The sequence below is a fragment of the Pseudorca crassidens genome, chromosome 15, assembly GCF_039906515.1.
Source record: "Pseudorca crassidens isolate mPseCra1 chromosome 15, mPseCra1.hap1, whole genome shotgun sequence".
Lineage (NCBI taxonomy): Eukaryota > Metazoa > Chordata > Mammalia > Artiodactyla > Delphinidae > Pseudorca > Pseudorca crassidens.
This window is the reverse complement of record NC_090310.1, coordinates 20,516,787-20,538,663: the sequence shown is the minus strand read 5'-3', so window position 1 is coordinate 20,538,663 and position 21,877 is coordinate 20,516,787. Positions and strand designations below refer to the sequence as shown.

General features: G+C 49.9%; 1 protein-coding gene across 2 annotated transcripts in view; it reads left to right on the top strand.

Annotated features, from left to right (window-relative positions):
• The first annotated feature begins 2,007 nt into the window (after positions 1 to 2,007).
• The window catches only part of SCNN1B (sodium channel epithelial 1 subunit beta), a 76,030-nt gene continuing 56,160 nt past the window's right edge, over positions 2,008 to 21,877 (top strand). Inside the window, exon 1 of one of the 2 annotated variants that reach the window (XM_067706410.1) lies at positions 2,008 to 2,148. The gene's annotated coding sequence lies outside the window, so the exon portion shown is untranslated. Of the gene's footprint in view, positions 2,149 to 9,619; positions 9,636 to 21,877 lie in introns of those variants that run through there. The other variant, XM_067706411.1, reaches the window with a different exon arrangement.

The following is a 21,877-nucleotide window of genomic DNA, read 5'->3' as shown; positions in this document are numbered from 1 at the left end:
GTAAAATTACATGAGGCTGGATTTCCTTTATTTATTTCCACTAAACAACATAATGCAACAGACTGAATTTAGAAGCACATATATGAATCCACCTATCTTTTTTTTAATTGAAGTACAGTTGATTTATATTGTGTTAGTTTCAGGTATACAGCAAAGTGATTTGGATATATATATAGTTTTATGTGCTCTAAAAATTTAACTTGAAATCATTCATACTGTACAAATTACTCTGCTGCAGTGAAGTGCACAGGCTCTGGATTAAGACTGACTCTGGGTTCAAATCCCGACTCTGATGCTACCTAGTTGTGTGACCTTGGGCAAGTTACTCAACCTCCTGTGCCATAGCTTCCTCATCTGTATTACCCCAGGGGATTGCTGTGAGTTTTAATATAAGTGCCTAGAAACACCATCTGCCACAGGGTAAGCACTATAAACGTGTTTGCTCTCATTGTTGTTTCAATTCTCCTGCTTTTTTCATTCATGATTTTGAAGTCTTTGAACATTCATATGCATAGGTGGAATATGTTCTTGTTCAGTGCTGTATAGTATTCCATCACATAACCATTCCACATTTTATTTTATTATTTTTCTACTGCAAATACTGACAGTGATAGGGGTCTTTCTGCTTGTAGAGGTTCATAAATTTATAGTGGCAAAAATCCTCTCGGATGACTAATTTTCTCTAGCAGGGCTCAGCCTCTGTGATAGACAGAATAACAGCCAAAGATGTCTAAGTCCTCATTCCTATAACCTGTTAATATGTTAAATTACAGGGCAAAGGGGAAGTAAGACTGCAGTTAGAATTAAGATTGGTGATCAGTTGACCTAGAAATGGAGAGACTATGCTGGATTATCCATCCAGGTAGAACAAATGTAATCACAAGAGTCCTTATAAGTGGAAGAGAGAGGCAGAAGAGAGTACCAGAGATGTGGTGTATACAAAAGACTTGTCCTGACATTGCTGGCCAGGAAATGCAGGCAGTATTTAGAAGCTAGAAAAGGCAAGGAAAGAGATCCTCCCCTAGAGCCTCCAAAAGGAGCACAGTCGTACCACTTCTTGATTTTAGTGGTGTCAGACTTCTGACCTCCAGAACTGTAAGATAATACATTTATGTGTATTAAGCTAGTTACATTTGTGGTCGCTTGTTACAGCCGCAAGGGAAAAGGAATAGTCTCTAAATGGCAAGACAAAGACAGGCTGACATTTGGGGTTTGCCATGCACATGTGAAATGAAGATACTGAAATGACAGTCCTTAGAACTGATGAGAAGAGGGAAGGAAATGAGGATTAGAGAAGGGGGCCTGGCAGCATGCTGAGGCGGAAGCACAGGTGTAGTGGGTGTCACTGGCAGGAAGCCAAAGGTCCAAACAGACGGGGCCTTCAGGGGCTGACGGGGATCTGGGAATGACCTTGGAGGATGTGGCTGAGGCCAAGGAAGGAGAAGGTCCCTGAGAAAGCAAAGGTGAGGGTGAGGGAATGCAGAGATCGGTGAGGGACAGGGAAATCAGCTGCAGAAGCCTGTTCCTATGCAAACTCCTTGAAGTCCTCACCTTGCCCAGAGGACAATCTGTGCCTGCGGGGGTGTGGATGTGATGGGCGTGGTCGTACAGGTGTGCGCAATGTGTCCAGGTACACCGCGGGGCAGGATGAAGTGTTGCACGGGGCACGTATGTGCTGGGGGGGGCGGGGTAGGGGACTGTGGGCACAGTGGTCTGTCTGGGGAACACGAGGATGACGGGGTCTGTGCGTACATATTGGTGCCGCAGGTCCGGATGTGCAGAGGGAGAATGCGGGGTGTGTGCGCGAGGGGTCCGGGTGGGTGTGCCGGGCAGACGTGGATGCAGAAGCGGGCACGAGGGAACGCGCGCGGCGGGAGCTTGTTTCGCGGGAGAGTGAGAAAGAGGGGCGGCGGGGAGCCGAGCGGGGGCGGTGGCCCGCCGGGCGGGGGCGGGGGCCCGGGCCGTCGGCGCCGCCAAGCCCCGCCCGCCGCGCTCCCGGACCTCCCAGCCCCGCCGCCCGCTCCCTCCCAGTACCTGTCCGCGCGCTCGCGGCGCCACCGTGACAACTGCCCAGCCGCCGCCGCCGCCGCCGCCTCCTCCCGAGCGCCGCCGCCAGCCGCGCGCATCCCAAGCCGCCGCGGGAAGCAGGTACGTCAGCGACGCCGGGCTCCGCGCCTTCCCCCGCCGCCCACCCCGCCATTTCCCACCGGAGGGCGCTCGGCGGCGCTGCGGGGACCCGGCCTCGGGCGTAGGGGGGACCACCGCAGAGGATTGTGGGGAGTGGGGAAGCCCCCGGATGCGAGCCGAGGGACCGGGAGAGGGCGATGAGTGTCTGTCAGGGGCGGCAGAGAAGGCGGCAGCGTCCTCGGCCCCGAGGGGCGGGGTGAGGTGTCGTTCGGGAGCGCAACAGCAGCGACACCTGAGAGCACGGGCTAGGCGCCGGGACGCACAACGCTTTGCTGGAATTAGGCCCTTCTTGGTGTCCCCATTTTACAGAGGAGAAAACTGAGGGTCAGAGGCTGGAGACGCCTCCCCGGGTTCCAGGGACAACTTGCTGAGCCCAGATTTGAACCCAGGGAGTCTGACCCCAGAGCCCACCTTAGCCTCCTCTGCCAGCCCGCCTCTGGGCAACAGGGATTCATTCCCTGAGTTGTCCCCCTTGGGGCCACACTGGGAGGAGGCCAGATCCGGAGGCCCTGCTATCCCCCAGAGGGGCATGTGTCGGAGATTTGGGGGTGCTGGGCAGGGGGTGGGGGCGGACATCTGGGGCGGGACCTCTCCCTCCAGTGTGGAGGGAGAAACTGAGGCAGGGGGAGGTTTCCGGAGGAAGCAGCAGAGCTCCTCCATCCACAAGAGGCAGGAAAGCTCCCACACCCCATCTCCACCAGGGAGTGAGGGCAGAACAGCCAAAGCGGTGGTTTGTCCCTGACAGCAGAGCCCTCAGAGAGTCCATGAGGGTCCTGTGTGAATTGTTCCCCAGGCTTAAGCCTCCCTGTGGCCTCCATGTGACATCCACCAGTGGCCCAACGTACCAGCCCACTGAACTGTGTGATGCTGCGAGGAGTACACAGAGCCATTCTCCTTTGTAAATTTCAACCCCTGACCTCCCTGCCCCGCAAAGGTGACTGCCTTCGTAATTTGGGGAGTTCCTTCTAGGCCTTTCCTACACCCAGGCAGTCGTATACATGCGTACCCATAGAAGGTATGTAAACTGCAGAGTAATGTTGTGGGTGGATGTTTAATAGAAACGGTATAATCCATCCACATCATTCTGAAACTTGCCACCCCCCTCCACCCAGTTATCATTTCTTTGAAAGTTATCCAAGTTGCTGCATATAAATGTAGCTTATTTATTTTAACTGCTGCCTTGTTTTCCACCACGAATACGCCTACTGATGGGCAGTTAAGTTGTAAAAATTAGGGGACTGTTTCATATTTCAGCCTCTGCTGTAAATTGACATCTCTGGGTTTAGATTTCTTTGTACTTTGTCCTAAACTAACTTCACAGGATCTGAATTTGGGGGACAAGGTCCCCTGTTCTCCATTGTACACGCACGTGCGTGCACACATACACAAGGCATACACACATGCACAGGTGCACATACGCACATCTCTATCCTTCTGTCTGTGGACACGTAAAAACACTATACCCTGCTATCTGCAGTTGCTGCTGAGCCCAAAGGCCTGGGGTTGAGCCAGGCCACAAGTTCTGCCTGTCCAGGCCCCAGTGGGCAGAATTCCCATAAGGGACCATGTCCAGGAGTTCCCTCTAGACACTCTCCCGCCATCCAATAAGACACAGAAGGAGCTAGAAACCATGCCTGACAGACTGGAGTGTCCAGGGTCCTATCTGCATACCACAAACTTTCCAGGTCTGGGCTGTACCGTGGGAGTGTGCTTGCCCTAGAACGTGGGCCCGAACTATCAAAAGTTTGGTGGAAGGCCTGATGACAGCTGCTTGGGGTAAAGCTAGAATCAGAGCTGTGTGCATCACAGTCCCAGCTCCACCTCTTCCTAGTCTGGGCAATAATTCCCATCCACTCTCTGAGCCACAGTTTCGCATCTGTAACCCGGGGATGATGAACATGGCAGCCTCCCAGATCTGTTGGATCAGTGGGATGACGAAACAAAACACTTAACTCATTGTCAGCACTTGGAAAGCAGGAAGTCTTATCTTGGACAGAGGAGACCCGGAGATGGCCCCAAGGTTGGGGTGGTGCTCAGGGCCACCGTTTGGGACCTCGTCCACATCCCAAGTGCAGGTCAGAGAATCTCAGTGCTGAGTGGGACTGGGATGAGAGCTCAGCTTGTGAGAGCCACGCCCACCTCACAGTGAGGTCCAGAAGTGTCATGGCACCTACAAAGGACCTACTGTGCGCCTAGCCCTGAGCTAAGATGCAGAAACAAACGGAGACGAGGTTCCCACAAAGCAGGCCTGTGTGCAGCTTTTGTGAGGTCCACACTCCTTTTTCAATTTTAGCTTACTCCCAAGATTTTAAAAGGTGGGAGATGTCACATAAAACTTCATATTTCTGGATCCTCTTGAGAAAAGAGGATCAGAAAGGCTGACAACTCCAGCCCTAACATTCGGCTGCCCCCTGGGATGGGGCAGGCGCCCTCCAGGTGGCACAGTCCCCACCTGGCCCACCCCTCATTCATAAAGAGCAGCATAATATAAATGTTAATAACACAGACTCCACAGCCAGCTTCTGCATCCCAGCTCTGGCATGGATTAGTTGTATGGTCTAAAGCAAAATATTTAGCATTTTTGTGATTCGATCTCCTCATATGGAAAATAGGTATAATAAGTAGCACTTGCCTCAGAGGGCTATTTTAGGCATTAAATGAATCAACAAACCTCAGCCTCTTACAACAGTGCCTGGTGCATGGAAAACACTAAGTGCTGATGATGCTGATGATTGCTGGTGGTGGTATAAGTTGCCTGGTCCCTGTAACAGTGCAATTTGTATTCCAGATTGTACTCCATATAAAATGTTATGGGAACACAAGTGAAAGAGGAAAATGTTGTCCTCCTCCTGCCTTTCCAAGGGCAGGAGGAGGACAACATTTCAAGGAAAGTGACAAAAAGGAGGGGACTTCTAAGGTGGGTTTTGAAGGATGAATAGGAGTTTCTCTGGAGCAATAGCGTGAGAAAGGCATTTCCACACAGAGGAAACAGCCTTTCCAAAGGCCTGGGGGCATGACCAGGTGAAGCAGGTTTAGGAAGTGACAGTAGTCCAGTGTGACTTCTGGTAAGGTATCTTAGAGTATAGGGAGAGGGAAGATGGATCTGGAGAGACAGAAAAGGACCTTGAGATCATGATGGGGCTTGCGGCAAGAAAGGAGATGTACATTTCTTGTGCTTTACAGATGCCCTTATAATCATCAGCCCTGTCAATCCTCATAATGCCCCAAGAATCAGGTTTTTGGTCCCCACTTACTGATGAGTTAGAGGCTCAGGGATGGTAAGTCACTTGCTCGGGAGCTCACACGATGGGTCAGTGGCTGAGCTGGAATCAGACTCCAGATCTGTCTAATTCTAAAGCCCATGCACCCTCTCTGAGCCTCAGTTTTTCCACTGTAAAGTGGAGTTAGTACCAGTAAAACCTACTTCGTGGGCTTGGTGTGAGGATGAGATGAGAATGAATGCACAGCCATAGCACAGCCCCTGGCACAGAGCAGTTGCTGTTATTTCGATTGGATGAAGCCCGTGTCCTTCCAGGCCTCTCACCCTAACTCATACCACTGCCCAGCCTGAGATGGGAGTCTCCAGGGAGTGGATGTCCTGGGCCAATGGGTCTCAAGTTGTGGTCCCTGGACCAGAAGCCTCAGCATCACCTGCAGATTTTTTTCAAAATGCAGATTCTCAGACCCCGTCTAGACCTACTAAGTCAGAGACTCTGGGGGTGGGCCCAGCAACCTGTAATTTAACAAGACCTCCAGGTGGTTCTCATGAAAGCTAAAATTTCAGAATCACTGGTCTGGAGGAAACCTTCAAATGAGATCCTCTTTGGCCACCTGCATCCACCTCCCTCTAGAAGAGTGGGTTGGTGGTGAGAATTCTGCCCTTGCAAAGACCAAACCCGGAGGGGATGCGCCAAGACAAAGGCACATCCCCTCCAGTGTGGGAGGCTGGAAAGAACCACTTCTTTACAGATAGGAAAGTTGCCAAGGAGCCTAGTGGGGGTTTTATTCTCTAGAACGTGCTCTCCTTTCTAGTCTCACAGCCTCCAGTGGGCCCACCTTGAGGGCCTGGGGCAAGATTTGACTTTCAGAGGAGTTATTTTCTAGTGCGGGATCAGGGAGCTGAGGACCTGTCCCCCTCCCACTAAAAGCTCGTGATTAGGGTCTCTCTGTGAACGATCTCTTCTCCCTTGGCACCTTGAGAACACGTGTCCAGGTCCAAGTCTAGGTTGGGGACAATAATATTCTGCCGAGGACCTCCAATCAAGAAGCAGGCCCACTCCACGTGTCTTCTTCAAAGCGCTGATCAGAGCGGGGAGGCAGTACAGCCTAATGGGTAGAAGCACGGGCCTTGCCTTAAAGATAGAAGTTGCTGAGTCTGGCTACATAAAAATTAATTTTTTCTGCATGACCAAAACAAACAAACAAAAATGCATAAGCCCAGGCATGTCAAACTAGTGAAAGTATTTGCCACTTTTATGAGAAAGAGTTAATTTCATAGAGAGCTCTTATAAATGAAAGACGAACCACGTGATCCAAAAGTGGGGGGAGTGGGGGGTAAGGAATAGAGGATATGATTCTACTGTTTACATAAAAAGAAATACAGTTGAATTCAAACAGATGAAAAGGTGCTGAACTCTGAAAACAGAAATGCACAACAAAACCACACTGATTCTGTTTTCCACCTGCAAGTTCGCCGGGTTACACTCAGTGCTGGTGTGGCAACCGGGATTCTGACTCTGCTGGTGGGAGCACAAATTGGGGCAACCTGAGGCGGGGGTAAGAAAACTGTCAGTATTGAAGATGCTCATGTCCTCTGTCTCTGCCACTTCACCTCTTGGAATTTATCCAGTGGATATCCTTCCATTGGGATATCCCGTGGATATCCTTGCATTGGGCGCATCATGTTAGAACAAAGATAGTCTGTGTGTGAGAGCAATTGATTGGAAATGAGCTAAACATCCACCAGAGGGGAACTAAGTGCTGTACATGTCAGGACAGCCATGCAAGAGAATATGATGCAGCCGTTCAAAAGAAAGCAGTAGCTCTGCAAGAATAAATGTGAAACCATCTCCCAGATGTATTGTTAAAAGAAAAATGCAAGGTATGGAACAGTGTATAGTGTTCTACCACGTGTGTGTGTGTGTGTGTGTGTGTGTGTGTGTTTTAAAAAGGGATTCAATGTTATATGTGTATATATTTGTATATGCACATTAGAATCTGGAGGACACACTAGAAGCTGGTTAACTTTGAGGAGGGAAACTGATACATGAGGAGACTTACCTTTCATTGCATACAATTTGGTACTCATTAGATGTTTTTTCCCTCATACAGTTGTTATATTATAGTTATAAAATCTAGCCACATGTATCTTCTTTCTCCTTATTTAAAACAAGCATGACACTAGAGATAAGGTTAACTCCCCCTTTGACTACGACCCAAATTATATAATATGTTTTCAAATAAAAAATGAATTATCGTTTTAAGTAGGGCCTTTATCACAAAAGAACGAATATTGTATGATTCCACTTATATGAGGTGTCTAGAAGAGGCAAATTCAGAGAAAGTAGAAGAGAGGTTACCAGGGGCTGAGGGGGAGGGGTGGATGGGGAGTTGGTGTCTAATGGGTACAGAGTTTCATTCTGGTTGGGATGATGAAATTTTTCTGAAGATGGATAAGTGGTGATGGTTGCATAACAATGTGAATGCGTAACGCCACTGAAATGTACATTTAAACATGATTGAAATGGTGACCCTTTTGCTCACGTCTATTATGAATAAATTTGCACCGACAGCGTATTAGCAAGTTAGTTTTAAAACAATTAGCTGGATGGGAAAAGTGAAAGTGTAATTGCTGGTAAGCCAAGGCTACTTTAATTTTTATCTTGTGGAACAGATTTAACTCCTTTGATGTAAGACACAGGCAGGAAAGGCTGGGAGGGGGACTGGTATGGCATCTTGCAACTCCAATTATGACATTTCAGTTCACAATCTTTGTAAGACAATTACGTTTCAACCTGAATCTTGACATTAAAGTATATCTTTACCAAAAAAAGGGTTAAAATGGTAAATTTTACGTTGTATATTTTGCCACAGTGAAAACATTTAGGGATGACAAAGAAACAAGTAGGGGCTTTGATGTCAGATTGCTTGGGTTCTAGTCCTTGATGCCACCACTTCTTAGCTGTGTATGCTTGATCAAGTGTGTGTACTTCTTTAAAGCCTCAGTTTTCCCACCTACAAAATGGGGTTGTCAGAGAGTACCTGCAGGGAATCCTGCAAGAACTAGATGACTTTACCTATACAGAGTGCTTGCTCTGCATCTCTGGAACAACTGTAGGAGGTCAGGTTCAAGAGGATGGGGAGGCTAGAATCAGCTACTGGGCCAAATATTAAGACCAGCAGATTCAGGTGGAGTGAGTTTATATACAGGGAGTTTATAAAAGAACCATCTATATTTTTATATCACTTTGTATTTGCAAAAATTTAATGCATTTCCATAGTGTAAAATCACAGAACGTCGAGTCAGACAGAATTATCTTGGCCGGTGGGAATCCACCAAAGATGCAGCAGTTCTAAACCTGTGGCCTCCTAACCTACAGAGATCCGAATCCTGACTCTCACTTATTAGCTGTGTCACCTCAGGCAAGTTACTTAACCTCTCTGTGTTTCACTTTTCTCTTCTGCAAACTGGAGGTGATAATAATTCTCACCCCATTAGGGATGTTAGAGGATCAAAGGTGTCAAGTGCTTAGAGTGTTGCCTGGCCCACAGTAAGTCTTAAGTAATTGTTAAGAAAATAAATAAACTTGAAATAAGCCTGAAAGTCTTAGCATTTTTGTTTTTAAAAGAGGAATTTATTTTTTACACTAAGGAAACAATATCCTAGCAATACAGTCAGGGGGCTGAGATGAATCTGCAGGACTTCCCTGGGATGGGTTGGGGAGGCCAAGATAAGGTAAGAGGAGGCCAGCTGATGAGGGATGAGGCAGTAAGAGGCTCCGAGGGGTTCAGGGATTTTCCCAAGAGGCCTCACAGTGATAACAACAGAGCCCAGATTCAGCCCCAACTTTCTCCTTCTCCCCAGTGTCTTGAAGATCAGGGGCCCTTTCCGTGCAGACCTCTGGGATGATACAGGTAGCTTTGCTTCCTCTTGACGTGTTGGGGAACTCACTCCCAAGCTGAGGCCTGGAAGGAGGGCTAAGGCCTGGGAAGCCTGGCACACCCTCCTTCAGGAGCCGCACCTGCACGCGGGCTCCATCAAGGACCTTAAGTGGGGGCTGGATTGCAACCTCCCAAAACAAGCTCATTCCTGAAATTCCACTCTCACCTGTCTGTGTGCGGAGTTTGTTGATTTTCCTGGTTGAGAGGCACCCCCTCCCACCACCCCGGGAGGGATCACCTTTGTCCTTTCTCAGCGGTTTGCACCACAGTGAGGAGGAGTTTGGCTGGTAAGCGAGACCTTCGGGGCCTGAGGCTGAGGGTCGGGGTGGACCGGAAGGCAGCCTTTGAAGGGCTGTTTTAGAGATTGGGCGGGGTGGGGGGGGCAGAATGTAAAATGTTAGACGTGTGCTTGGCACGGGCTGGGTGCTCCCAAGTGGAAGGAGGGGCATTTACTGGGCCTGGGGGGCCTGGTTTACTGCAGACTGCCTGGGGAGACTGCTCCTGTCCTCAGAGCATTGCTGCCACGCCTTGAGTGTTGAAATCCCCCAGACGCCTTAGTTGTCTTCTTTGGACAGTCAGTTGATGTAACGGTTAAGGGTTTGGGAGTTAAACAGGCTGGAGTTGGAGCTTAGCTCTGTGTGACCTTGCGCAAGACACTTAACCTTTGAGCCCCAACCCTGGCCTGTGGATTGCAGACAATAGGACCTCCTGCAGGGTCGTGAGTAAGCAAGCACAGCACCTTAGCAGCTGACCCCCATTCACTGGCCCCACCCTTCCTACTGCTCTGATTAACTCCAGAAATGCTGTTCTAGCCCTGCTTCAAGAAGGGATGCTGGTGGGGCAGTGGGAGGAGAGTCCTGGGCTGAAAAGACCTAGACACCTGCAGAATTCAGGGAAAGTTGAAAGATCAGAATCGGCTTGGGCGTGTGTGTCCAGGGAGGGGTGATACTCAAGCGCAGGGTGGACCGGCTGATTGCAGCTTGCTGGCTGGTGGAGCAGGACCCGGTCTAGGCCTCACCCTCCCTGACCCCTCTGACACCAGATGACAGTGGGTGGCAGCCTGGCCATGGGATGACCCACCCATTGGGCAGATCTCCCCGCATAGAAGAAAGAACCTGGCAAAGCAAGGCGGGGGTGGGGTGGGGCATCAGACACATTTCCCGGCCTTTGGGAATATTCAGGGAGTGTTTCCTGAAGGCTACAACGCTAGTTCACAGGGATTTAAACTTCTAGGGGCCAGATTTTGTGTATTTTGTTCATTGCTTCACTGCTGCAGCCCCAGCTCCCAGTAGACACTCAATGAATATTGGTTGAGTGAATGAATGACAGGTGGCTGGATGATTGCCAGTGACGGACTAGGCCCTGGAGATACAGGGTGGAGTAGGTCACACATCTCAGCCCCCAGGAGACTCCGAGACCCTCATCTGAGACCCCCTCTGCATCCTCACTCCCACTCTTGAACTCCCACTGTGGCCCACCAGTGGCTGGGCCTGAGGTGGGTGGAGCTGTGTTCCTGTTGGATCTTAGGATCTAATTGGCTAAAAACTCCTCCCTGCAGCCAGACAGCTCCAACACTCATCTCAGTCACTGCAGACGGTGCGGCCGCTCTGTCTGGGAACCATGCTATTCTGCTTGCCTTGTGCACAGGGATGAACTGACTTCAGTTTCTCTCAACACAAGATATAGTTCGTCAGAGAAATGCGGGCCCATGTGGCTTTCTCCTCTGTAATAATAATAGGCAGCATTTTAAAGTATACACTACAGGCCGGGCACAAGCGTTACATCATAGAATTCGTTCAGCGACCATAAAGGTACAGACACTCTCCCTCACTTAACCTTTGGAGAGACTTGTGGGATCTCATCATATTATTCCAACAGTCCAGTGAAACAGGTGATGTAATTGTCTGCATTTTGCAGATAAGAAAGCAGGCTCAGAGAGGTTAAGTAGCTTGCCCAAGGTCACACGGAGCTAGCAAATGATGGGGCTGGGATTTGAACTCAAGCAGTCTGACCACAGAGCTCACCCTGCCTCTCCTCAGCTTCCAGATGAGTGTGGAGGAGGAATGGACATTTTTTACTCTGTGCCAATGGCTCTCAAAGCCCTTGGTTTACCAGCAGCTGAGTATAAGGTTTCAGCTGTTCACTCCCCTAGGACCTACCCTGGGTCGCTGTGTGGATGAAGATCCTAATCTCCCCCAACAGAGAAGGCAGGAGCCCAGCTTGAAAATGGCTGTGATTCTTGGGGCAGCAGCCCCTTCCTGGGCACCAGATTCTCAGCCTCCAAATCTCCCTGGAGGCCTGGGTGAAGGCCACCTGGGGCCCAGGAAACCCACCGAGGCTAGGCCTCCCTCCCAGGGACTTAGTTCCAAAGCCAAGCTGGATTTCAGAGGTTGGCAGGAAATGGAGACTTAGCAGGAAGTAGGAGGGACCAACAGAGAAAAACGTTACTCTTTTATCCCTTTCTTGTCTCTGATTCACACCTTTCACCTAGTGTCTGAGGAGGAGGGTGTTTATTGAACACACTCCAGTGCAGTGGAATCCACTCTGGAGGTCTAGGGCACAGAGACCTCAAATGACCCAACACTTGTAGAGTGCTAACTATAGAACAGGCACGGTGAGCAATGTTTTACCTGAGTACCTCATGTAGTCTGCACAATAACTGTATCGGGTAGGTACATCATGGTCATTACCACCATCATTATCGTCATCATCATCACCACCTGCATCATTATCATCCCCATCCTCTCATCACTACTCTCGTCACCATCACCTTTATCTTCATCATCATCAGCACGTCATCATCATCACCATCATCCCCATTTTTATCATCATCTCCTTCGTCACCATCATCACCAGCAGCAACATCATAGTCACCCACATGGCTTCCCAGACCCAAGACCCAATCTGCAGATAGGGAAACAGACCTAGAGGACATGACACATTCATCCCCTAGAAAGATAAGCATTGGGCTCTAAAGTCTCAAAGACCCAAATCTGATTCCTGGCCCTGACACTGTTTAACTGTGTGACTTTGGGCAAGCAGCCTAACCTCTCTGAACCTCTCCAAGCCCTTGTCTGTAAAATGGGGATAATCATAGTCCCTGCCTCATTGGGTTGTGATGAAGGTCACATGAACTGGTGCATGTAAAGTGCTGGCCCAGGGCCTGGCTCAAATCATAAAAGCAAAACGAACACAGGAAAGCACACAGGTAAGGACAGCAGTAGTTCAGGGGAGAGCTGGGAGCATCTGGCTGGGAGTTCCCAGTGGCCCTGCATGGGTGTTGCCCAGCGTAAGAACGAGCAGTGGAGGGCTAGCGCAGGGCAGCGTGGGGGCAGGATTGGAGAGAACACTCGAGAGCCCTTCTTTCTTTCCAGGGAGGCGGGGTGTGGAGGGATGGGAAGGGGACCTCTCACCTGGAGCAGGGCCAACAGTTCAGAGCTGGGAGCTGCGGTCAGTCCAGTCTGAGACAGACCGGGCGGCAGGATCTTTTTCCAAGTTGGATGGAGGAGGTTCCAGTAAGAGCCAGCCACTCCCTGCCCCAGACCCAAAGGGCTCCCCAAGGCTGCCAGCCTGCACCTCCACCACCCATAGTGGCGTTTCCTTCTGGGCTGCCTCCCTTTTGGATGAATTGTTTCTGAATAGCGGTTAAGGTGGGCACCCAAGGCCAGTCTTAGGTCAGGCAACATGAGCACCTCACCTCCAGCCTCCAGCTCCTCGGGCCCAGGGGTGCCGTTCACACAGGGCACATTGTGAATAATGCCCCCTAGAGTTGTGCAGTGCACAGTCGTACGAGGCAGCTCTGCTAGCCTCCTTCTTCCTGGGGTGGGTACAGAAGCTATCTTGGGTCCCCCAGGTCTGGCTGCAGCCCAAGGCAGAGAAGGTTGATTGGTGTCTGGATGCCAGTTAAGATGCAGAGGCCCAGGTTTGCTGCCCAAGGCTTGTCCTTGAGAAGGTTGTGTCTGGGCATCGTGTTGACTGGTGATAGTGATGGATTACTGAGAGGCAATATAGCAAAGTGGTTATGAGAGCAGCCTCTGGAGTCATGCAGACCCGGGTTCAATTCTGTTCTACTCCTGTCACTCTGTGACTTTAGGAAAATCACCTGTGCCTCTGTTTCCTCATCTAAAAAATGGGTATATGATAATACACATGGCATATACTAGTCTTCCCTCTCTTGGGGAGTGAGAAGGAAATGAGGTGATTCGGGTAAAGCTCTAAGGACAGTGCCCACCACATAGCTAAATGGTCACTACATGTTAAGGATCAATGATATCACCAGCCAGGGAGGTGGGGTTCGGAGTAGCCCACTGGAAGGCAGCTCCCTAAAATCCTGTCAGGGTGATGAAGGATTTAGGGTCTAATCTGAAGTCTTTGGCCCAGAGCCAGACCAAGTCAATACTTGATCGGGCCTTGTCAGCATAACCTTTTCATAATCAAGTGCTGCTAAGGTTTTAGAGATTGTGTAGGGGAGATTATGTGCGTAAATACCGGGAAGAAGGACTGCAGTCCAGGCCTCCAGGCCCTCAATTCATTCCTCCATCCCAGAGGTTGGCAAACTATGGCCCAAAGGCCAAGTTTGTGCAGTCCATGAGCTAAGAATGGCTTTTCTGTGGTTGAAAAAAAAATCAAGAGAAAAATCATATTCTGTGACACATGTAAATTACATGCAGCTTAAAATTCAGTGTTCATAAAGAATTATTAAAACACAGCTGTGCTGGGAATTCCCTGGTGGTCCAGTGGTTAGTACTCCACGCTTCCACTGCCAGGGGCCCAGGTTCAATCCCTGGTCTGGGAGATAAGATCCCACAAGTGGCGCGGCACGACCAAAGGAAAAAAAAAATGATTGAGCTATGCTCAGTCATTTAATATTATCTCTGGCTGCTTTCACACTCCCATGGCAGCATTGAGTAGCTGCGACAGCTACTCAATGTAATTGTGGTTCCATTATGCAGACGAATTTGGGAACTTCTGTCCCAGCCCTTCTTGAGTTCCTACTGTGTGCCTCTTGCCATGCCTGGGAGGACTGTCCCAAGCTCAGAAAGCTTACCCAGAGATGAGGCACCTTTCCTGCCCCAAGGCCTATATGCTTGTGCCCCATAGGCCTGATTTTGTGTGACCTACACAATATTTTTTTTAATGTTTATTTACTTATTTAGCTGTGTCGGGTCTTAGTTGTGGCATGTGGGATCTTCGTTGTAGCACACGGGATCTTTTGTTTCTGCGCGTGGGCTTCTCTCTAGTTGTGGTGTGCAGGCTCCAGGACGTGCAGGCTCAGTAGTTGCAGCGTGCAGGCTCTCTAGTTGTGGCACGTGGGCTCTAGAGCCTGCGGGCTTAGTTGCCTCGCGGCATTTGGAATCTTGTTTCCCAACTAGGGATTGAACCGTATTGGAAGGCAGATTCTTAACCACTGGACCGCCAGGGAAGTTCCCCACACACAGTAATTTTTAAATCAGGACATTTCACTTTGGCATCTGGGTTTCCAGATTCTCTTGAAAAATTGGAAGATCTGGCCGTCCTGGGCTCACACTTCCAAAGAGCAATAATCAACTGGATCTAACCTGGCTTCATTTTTTAACATCACCTGCTTGGTCCCTGGAAGCATTTGAGTTTGAGACCCTTGACTTTATGGCAAGGAACTCTAGGCTAGCGCGTCCTAAGTTTTTCTTTTTTTTTTTTTTTGCGGTACGCGGGCCTCTCACTGTTGTGGCCTCTCCCGTTGCGGAGCACAGGCTCTGGACGCGCAGGCTCAGCAGCCATGGCTCACGGGCCCAGCCGCTCCGCGGCATGTGGGATCCTCCCGGACCAGGGCATGAACCCGCGTCCCCTGCATCGGCAGGCGGACTCTCAACCACTGCGCCACCAGGGAAGCCCGCGTCCTAAGTTTTAACATGTACACGAGTGCCGGGGGGTCTTGGTAAGTGCAGATTGTGACTCAGTAAGTGAAGTGGGGCCTGAATATTGTGTCTCTAACAAGCTGCTAGGTGATGCTTATCGCCTGGTCCTGGTACTTGAGTAGTAAGGCTATAGGCCTCAAATTTAGCGTGGCCCAGAATCTCCTAGGGGGCTGTGAAAACCCAGGTTAGTTGATCAAACCCAGAGCTTCTGATTCAGGAGGTCTGGAGTGGGGCCTGAGGAGCTGCCTTTCTAACAAGTTCCCAGGTGATGTTGCAGCAGCTGCTCTGGGGTCAGACTTTGAGAACCGCTAGGCACTGGTTGACCCATCCATTGGTCCGCACCTAGGCTGGGGGCTCTGAGGTCCCCCAGATGACCTCCTCCAGAGGTCCCTCTGAGGTCAGGCTCCTTGACACCCAGCTGTTGTCTAGGAAACCAGGTCTTTTTTTTTTTTTTTTTTTTTAGTTGCGTTGGGTCTTTGTTGCTGCACACAGGCTTTCTCTAGTTACGGCGAACGGGGGCTACTCTTCGTTGCGGTGCACGGGCTTCTTCTCATTGCTGTGGCTTCTCTTGTTGCAGAGCACGGGCTCTAGGCATGCGGGCTTCAAAAGTTGTGGCACGCAGGCTCAGTAGTTGTGGCACATGGGCTCTAGAGTACAGGCTCAGTAGTTGTGGTGCACAGGCTTAGCTGCTCCGCGGCATGTGGGATCTTCCCGGACCAGGGCTCGAACTCCTGTCCCCTTCATTGGCAGGTGGATTCTTAAGCACTGCGCCACCAGGGAAGTCCCGGAAACCACGTCTTTATTGGCTTCTTCAGTCACTGTCTCTGACCAGACCCAAGCAGTTTCCTCAAGTTCATATCGACAGTTTAAAGATGGAATTGGAGCCCAGACGTGGGAGAATTTTCTGTCCATGCGTTACACCCCTCCCCCATTACAAAGGGTTCTGATTCTTGCATCTTAGGATCAAAGACCCCCTCCAAAAAGGTCTCACATTAGATACCACAGGGGGCCCTGCTCGAGAGGATCTGAGCCCCAGAGATGGAGTCTCAGGTGGGTCTGGGCCTGCAGCTCCAGGCCCGAAAGCCACAGAACAGGAGGGGAGAGGCCACACCCACAGATCCTGTGGCTGCTGCAGCCTCAGGGATGGGGCAGGGCCCTCTGGCAGGTCAGGCCGGGCCCAGCGCCATCCGCCACAACTGCCTTGAGCAAGAATGACCACCTGGGCCAGGACCGGTTCCCGGAGTCCTTGAAATTGAGAGGGCCGGCAGCGGATCTGGCTGGGTGAGCTTGAGGAGATCGGAGATTACAGATTGTTTCATTCTCTTCCTGGACACTGAGGGCAGGGACTTGCTGCCTCATGGGGGCTCTCTGTTGGCTCCAGAAGCCCCTGCCCACTGTCTGGCTCAGGCAGGGCCTGCAAGTCCTACATGACAGGATGGCACGTGGGACCTGGCCCCGGCGGGAGGCAGGTGTACTGGGGCGGCTGGGCCAGCCCTTTACAGCCCCAGCTCTCCCCTCACCCGCTGGGTGACCTTGGGCAGCCAGCTGTCTCATGGAGGCAGTGGTTCCTTATAGGACTAACTAACTTGAAATGAGATGACGTGGACAAAGTGCCGTGACAGTTCCTGGCGCACGTTAGGTGCTCCACGAACTGCAGCTGCTGTTATCAGCATAATAATAGACGTTAAGTATTAATTATGATGACTTAGTTACATGAACGCTCCACCGCAGCCTCCCTCCCACCCTCTTGCAGCCTGGCAGACAGGACAGTGCGCTTATGCTCATCAGAGCACCTCTTTGGCAGCAACTGGATTCATTCTGATATTCAACTCAAAGTGCCTACTGTGAGCCGGCCACAGTTCTAGGTCAGCGCCATCCAACTTAAATGTAACACAAGCCACAAACAGGAACCACATAAGCAACGTAAAGTTTTCTAATAGCCACCCTGAAAAAAAAAAGTAAAAAGAAACAGGTGAAATTCATTTTAGTACTGTAATAGGTTTTATGGAACCCATATATTCAAAATGTTATCACTTGAACAAGTAGTCAGTATTAAAAATTATTGACGAGATTTTTTAATGTTCAACATGTCTTTTTAAAGTTTTTAGTTGTGGTAAAACACACAGAACATAAAATTTACCATTTTAACCATTTCTTAGTGTACAGTCAGTAGTGTGAAGTACATTCACATTGTTGTACAATTCATCTCCCAAACTCTTTTCATCTTGCAAAATATTAGTATTTTATGTCTCTCCTCTTTTGTACAATTTCTCACGTAAAAGACACCTCAGTTCGGTGACGCTTCCGGTGCCCAGTAGTCGCCCCATGTGGACTGTGGCTCCTGTATTGGCTGGAGCAGCGAAGAGAGAGGCCCAGTCACGCTGCAGGGAGGTTCAAATCCCAGTGGAGGGAGACAGGCAGCAAACGAAGAGATTAGACAGTTTCTGATGGTGTTGGCGTCTACGGAGAGAATAAACAGGGCTGTGGGGTGCTGGGGGTCAGGGTGGGCCTCTCTGAGAGGTGGCATTAGAGCTGAGGCCTCAAAGAAGAAGCAGCTCTATGAAGATCTAGGGCAATTGTCCCCAACCCTGCTTGTGCATCGAACTTTGTGCAGGAGTTAAAAACATATATATACAGGTACCGTGACCTGGGGAGTCAGAGCTGCTGTGCATGAGGCCCTGGCCTGTGGGTTTTTTAAGAGCTTCCCGAGTAATCCTGATGCTGGGCCAGGAGGGCTGTGGAAGTTGCTGGGGACGGGTGATTCCAAGGGAACAGCAGGTGCAAAGGAGAGGTGGCAAGATCTTGGCAAATTGGAAGAGCAGAAATGAGGAAGGGTGAGACGGTAGGAGTTAAGTCTGGAGGGGGGCAAGGGCCAGACCTCACTGCCTCTCCAGGCCATGGTAAGGAATTTGGGTTTTATTCTAAGTGTGACCAGAAGCCATTGCTGGACTCACTGCAGGAAAACTGCAAGGCCTTTTTGTCAAAAGCTTGGACACTCACTCTTTGTCTCTGCCTAAGTTCTTTTTGTCTGTTTGTTTTTCTAATTTTAATTAATTTATTTTTGGCTGCGTTGGGTCTTCGTTGCTGCGCGTGGGCTTACTCCAGTTGTGGCGAGCGGGGGCTACTCTTTGTTGCGGTGCGCAGGCTTGTCCTTGCAGTGGCTTCTCTTGTTGCAGAGCACGGGCTCTAGGTGTGCAGGCTTCAGTAGTTTTGGCTCGTGGGCTCTAGAGTGCAGGCTCAGTAGTTGTGGCACACGGGCTTAGTTGCTTTGTGGCATGTGGGATCTTCCCGGACCAGGGCTTGAACCTGTGTCCCCTGCATTGGCAGGTGGATTCTTAACCACTGTGCCACCAGGGAAGCCCCTCTGCCTAAGTTTAAAAAAAAAAAATTTAAGGTGCCACTCGTTGCCTTTAATCTGGTAATGAGGAGGGACTTACAAGGCAGGAGTGTATTTTCATGGAAGGTTATGGCATCCTTTGGTTGTGGGGAAAAAAGAATAGATTCACCCCTAAGCCAAAATCATTCCTACTTGGGGGCCAGGGATAGACTTACTGACCCCATCGTCCCGACCCTGGAGTCGGGAGGAGCCCTCCAGCCTGCTCTCTCCTCACCCCCACTCACCCTCATGCCTACCAGTTCCTTTTCCCTTACAGCTTTTACTAGTCTGCTAGGGCTGCTAGAACAGCTACTACAGACTGGATGGCTTAAGCAACAAAAATGTATTTTCTCACAGTTTTGGAGGCTGGAAGTCCAAGATCAAGGTGTTGGTTGAGCAGGTTTTGCAGAAGCCTCTCTCCTTGGTGTGCAGACAGCCGCCTTCTCACCGCGTCTTCACATGGCCTTTCCTCTGTGCATGCCCATCCCTGGTGTCTCTTTGGGTGTCCAAATAACCTCTTCTTATAAGAATGCTGGTCAGATTGGATTAGGCCACCCTATGGGCTTCATGTTTTCACTTAATCACCTCTTTAAAGACCCTGTCTCCAAATACAGCCACATTCTGAGGCACCGGATATTATAGCTTTAACATATGAATTGGGGAGGGAGGGATGCAATTCAACCCATCAACAGCTTGAAGTGGCGGGTGGATGGAGGGAAACCAGGTGCTTCCCTCCCCCACACCCCACCCCCACCCCGCCTCCCCCCAACCACCCCCGGCACCTCCTCTCTACACATATAAGCAGTAGCAATAATTGGAATGTTTAGGTGAAGGGCACCTTCCAGTTAGGAAGGTTTCCAGCCATAAACAATTCTTGCAGCTACACCGAGGCATAGCAGCTGAATGTCAGCCCTGCTCCCCAGCTCTGAAGTCCAGACATATTTATTGAGCAACTATCATATGCAAAGTTCCAAGTTCAAACATTGGGGAATCTGACCAGGGCCCTCATCACCCAGTCAGATAGATTAGAAAGGGACATACATAGCCATGATACAAGGCAGATGGGAACAAATCAAACAGGAGCGGGTGGTCCACAGAAAATATTATGGGACTGAAGAGGAGGGAAGATGACGTCCATTCAGTGAGGACTGGGAAACTTCGTGGAAGAGGTGGCACTGGAGTTGGGCCTGGGGCAAAGGCACTCCAGGAGAGAAACAGCATGAGTAAAACCAACCTGGTGGGAATGTCCGGAGTATCCATGGGCCCCAGTGAGTGGTCCATTGGACATGATATGAGAAGCACAGAAACTGCTCCAGGCACTCCTCTTTCTATGTGCCAGAGGCTGTGCCGGGCCCTTCACATTTACAATTGACTCTTCACACCAACCCAGTGAAGGACGGACTATTTTCCCCTCTTTTTACAGATTGGAAAACCAGGGCACAGAGAAGGTAGATCAGTTCCACACAGTCACACAGCGAGTAAGTGACAGAGCTGGGATTCGAACCCAGCTTCTTAACCATCACCCATTTTGAAGGGAATAAAAGGAGACATGGAGGTTGGGGCCATACTGTATGGCCTTTATTCGCAGACACTGGGAGCTGTTGAAAGTTTCTGACAGGCATGGGACAGGTGACAGCTGAGCCTCTGGGAAACGCCGTCCAAAAACCAAATCATTCATTTAGTCCAAAACCAAATAATGCATTTATTGAGCTGGGAAACTCCCCTTCCAGCACCTGTCCTTTCTAAAGCAGCCTTGCAAGTAAGCCTGTAAGCTTAGTGGCCACCTACATGTTGTCATCTTTCTTTCCCCTAATAATGGTAATACTAGCCAACATTTGTTCAATGCTATGCCAAGTGCTTTATATGCATTATCTCATTTTAATCCTCACTCAAAACAAAACAAAACAAAAGCCCAGGGCTTCCCTGGTGGCGCAGTGGTTAAGAATCCGCCTGCCAATGCAGGGGACACGGGTTTGAGCCCTGGTCCAGGAAGATCCCACATGCCATGGGGCAACTAAGCCTGTGCGCCACAGCTACTGAAGACCGTGTGCCTAGAGCCCGTGCTCCGCAACACGAGAAGCCACCGCAATGAGAAACCCGTGCACCGCAGTGAAGAGTAGCCCCACTCGACACAACTAGAGAAAGCCCGCGTGCAGCAACGAAGACCCAACGCGGCCAAATATAAATAAATAGAATAAATAAATTTAAAAAAGAAAAGCCAAGGGACGGAGGTGCTATTGTTGGCCCCATTGACAGATAAGACAGCTGAGGCTCAGAGAGGTGATGTGATGGGTCCAAGACTCCACCCAAGTCTGTCTGACTCCAAAGCTCTCATTTTTAATGATCATAGCATAATTCATGTTTCCCAGTGAAAAACAGAGAGAGAGAGAGAGGCTAGACCTACTACGTGAGCCTCAAAATATTACCAGGTTGACCTTATTTTTCTGACTCTAGTCAGGGACACTGCATTTTATTCCCAGTGCAATAATCACCTGCCTTCTCCACTTCTACCCGCTCCTCCTGCACCCCTGGCATCTTCCAAGGCTCAGCAGATACTCTCCACTGCAAGTTGCCTCCAGCCTTGGTAGGGAGAGAGTAGGGAGCAAATGAAACTGACCACATTCTTCCCTGCCAGCTGTCGACACATACCAGCCACCCTGGGCAAGTGGCCACTTGCACAGCTGGGTAGGGGCAAAGCCGTGGGCTTGTGTGCACACCATTGGCATCCCTGAATCCCAAAGTCATCTGTCCATCAGGACACGATGACTCTGCTCCTGGCACCGGGCCTAGTGGGCAAGGTGTTTTCCCATGTAATTGTACAGGATTGTACAGGATCAAGCCTGGTGTAGCCAAGTCCTCGGCAATAAGGAAGCAAACACAGCATTAAGACTCTGTCAACAAGGTTTTGGAAGACAGGAGCCATCCAAGAAATACAAGTTCTGATGCCGCCACCTTTTCTGAAATCCACCTTGGGCTCATCCATCCCCAAGAGGAAAAGAAAGGTCCTCCTGCATAAATTATGGAAAGAATTGCTGGGCTACTGGAGACCCCAGCAGATGTTCCTAGTTGATTGAATACCTCTCCCTTTGGTTTGGTTTGGGTTTTTTTTTTTTTTAACTTTTTAAAGAAACTGTAAAAGTAACAAATGTTTGGAAAATAGTTACAAATATTAGGACACAAGCTAAAGTATACATCCAATCTGAACTTCTTTGACAAGACCCATTTCTGCCGAATAGTAGATACTTAATCCCAACCAATC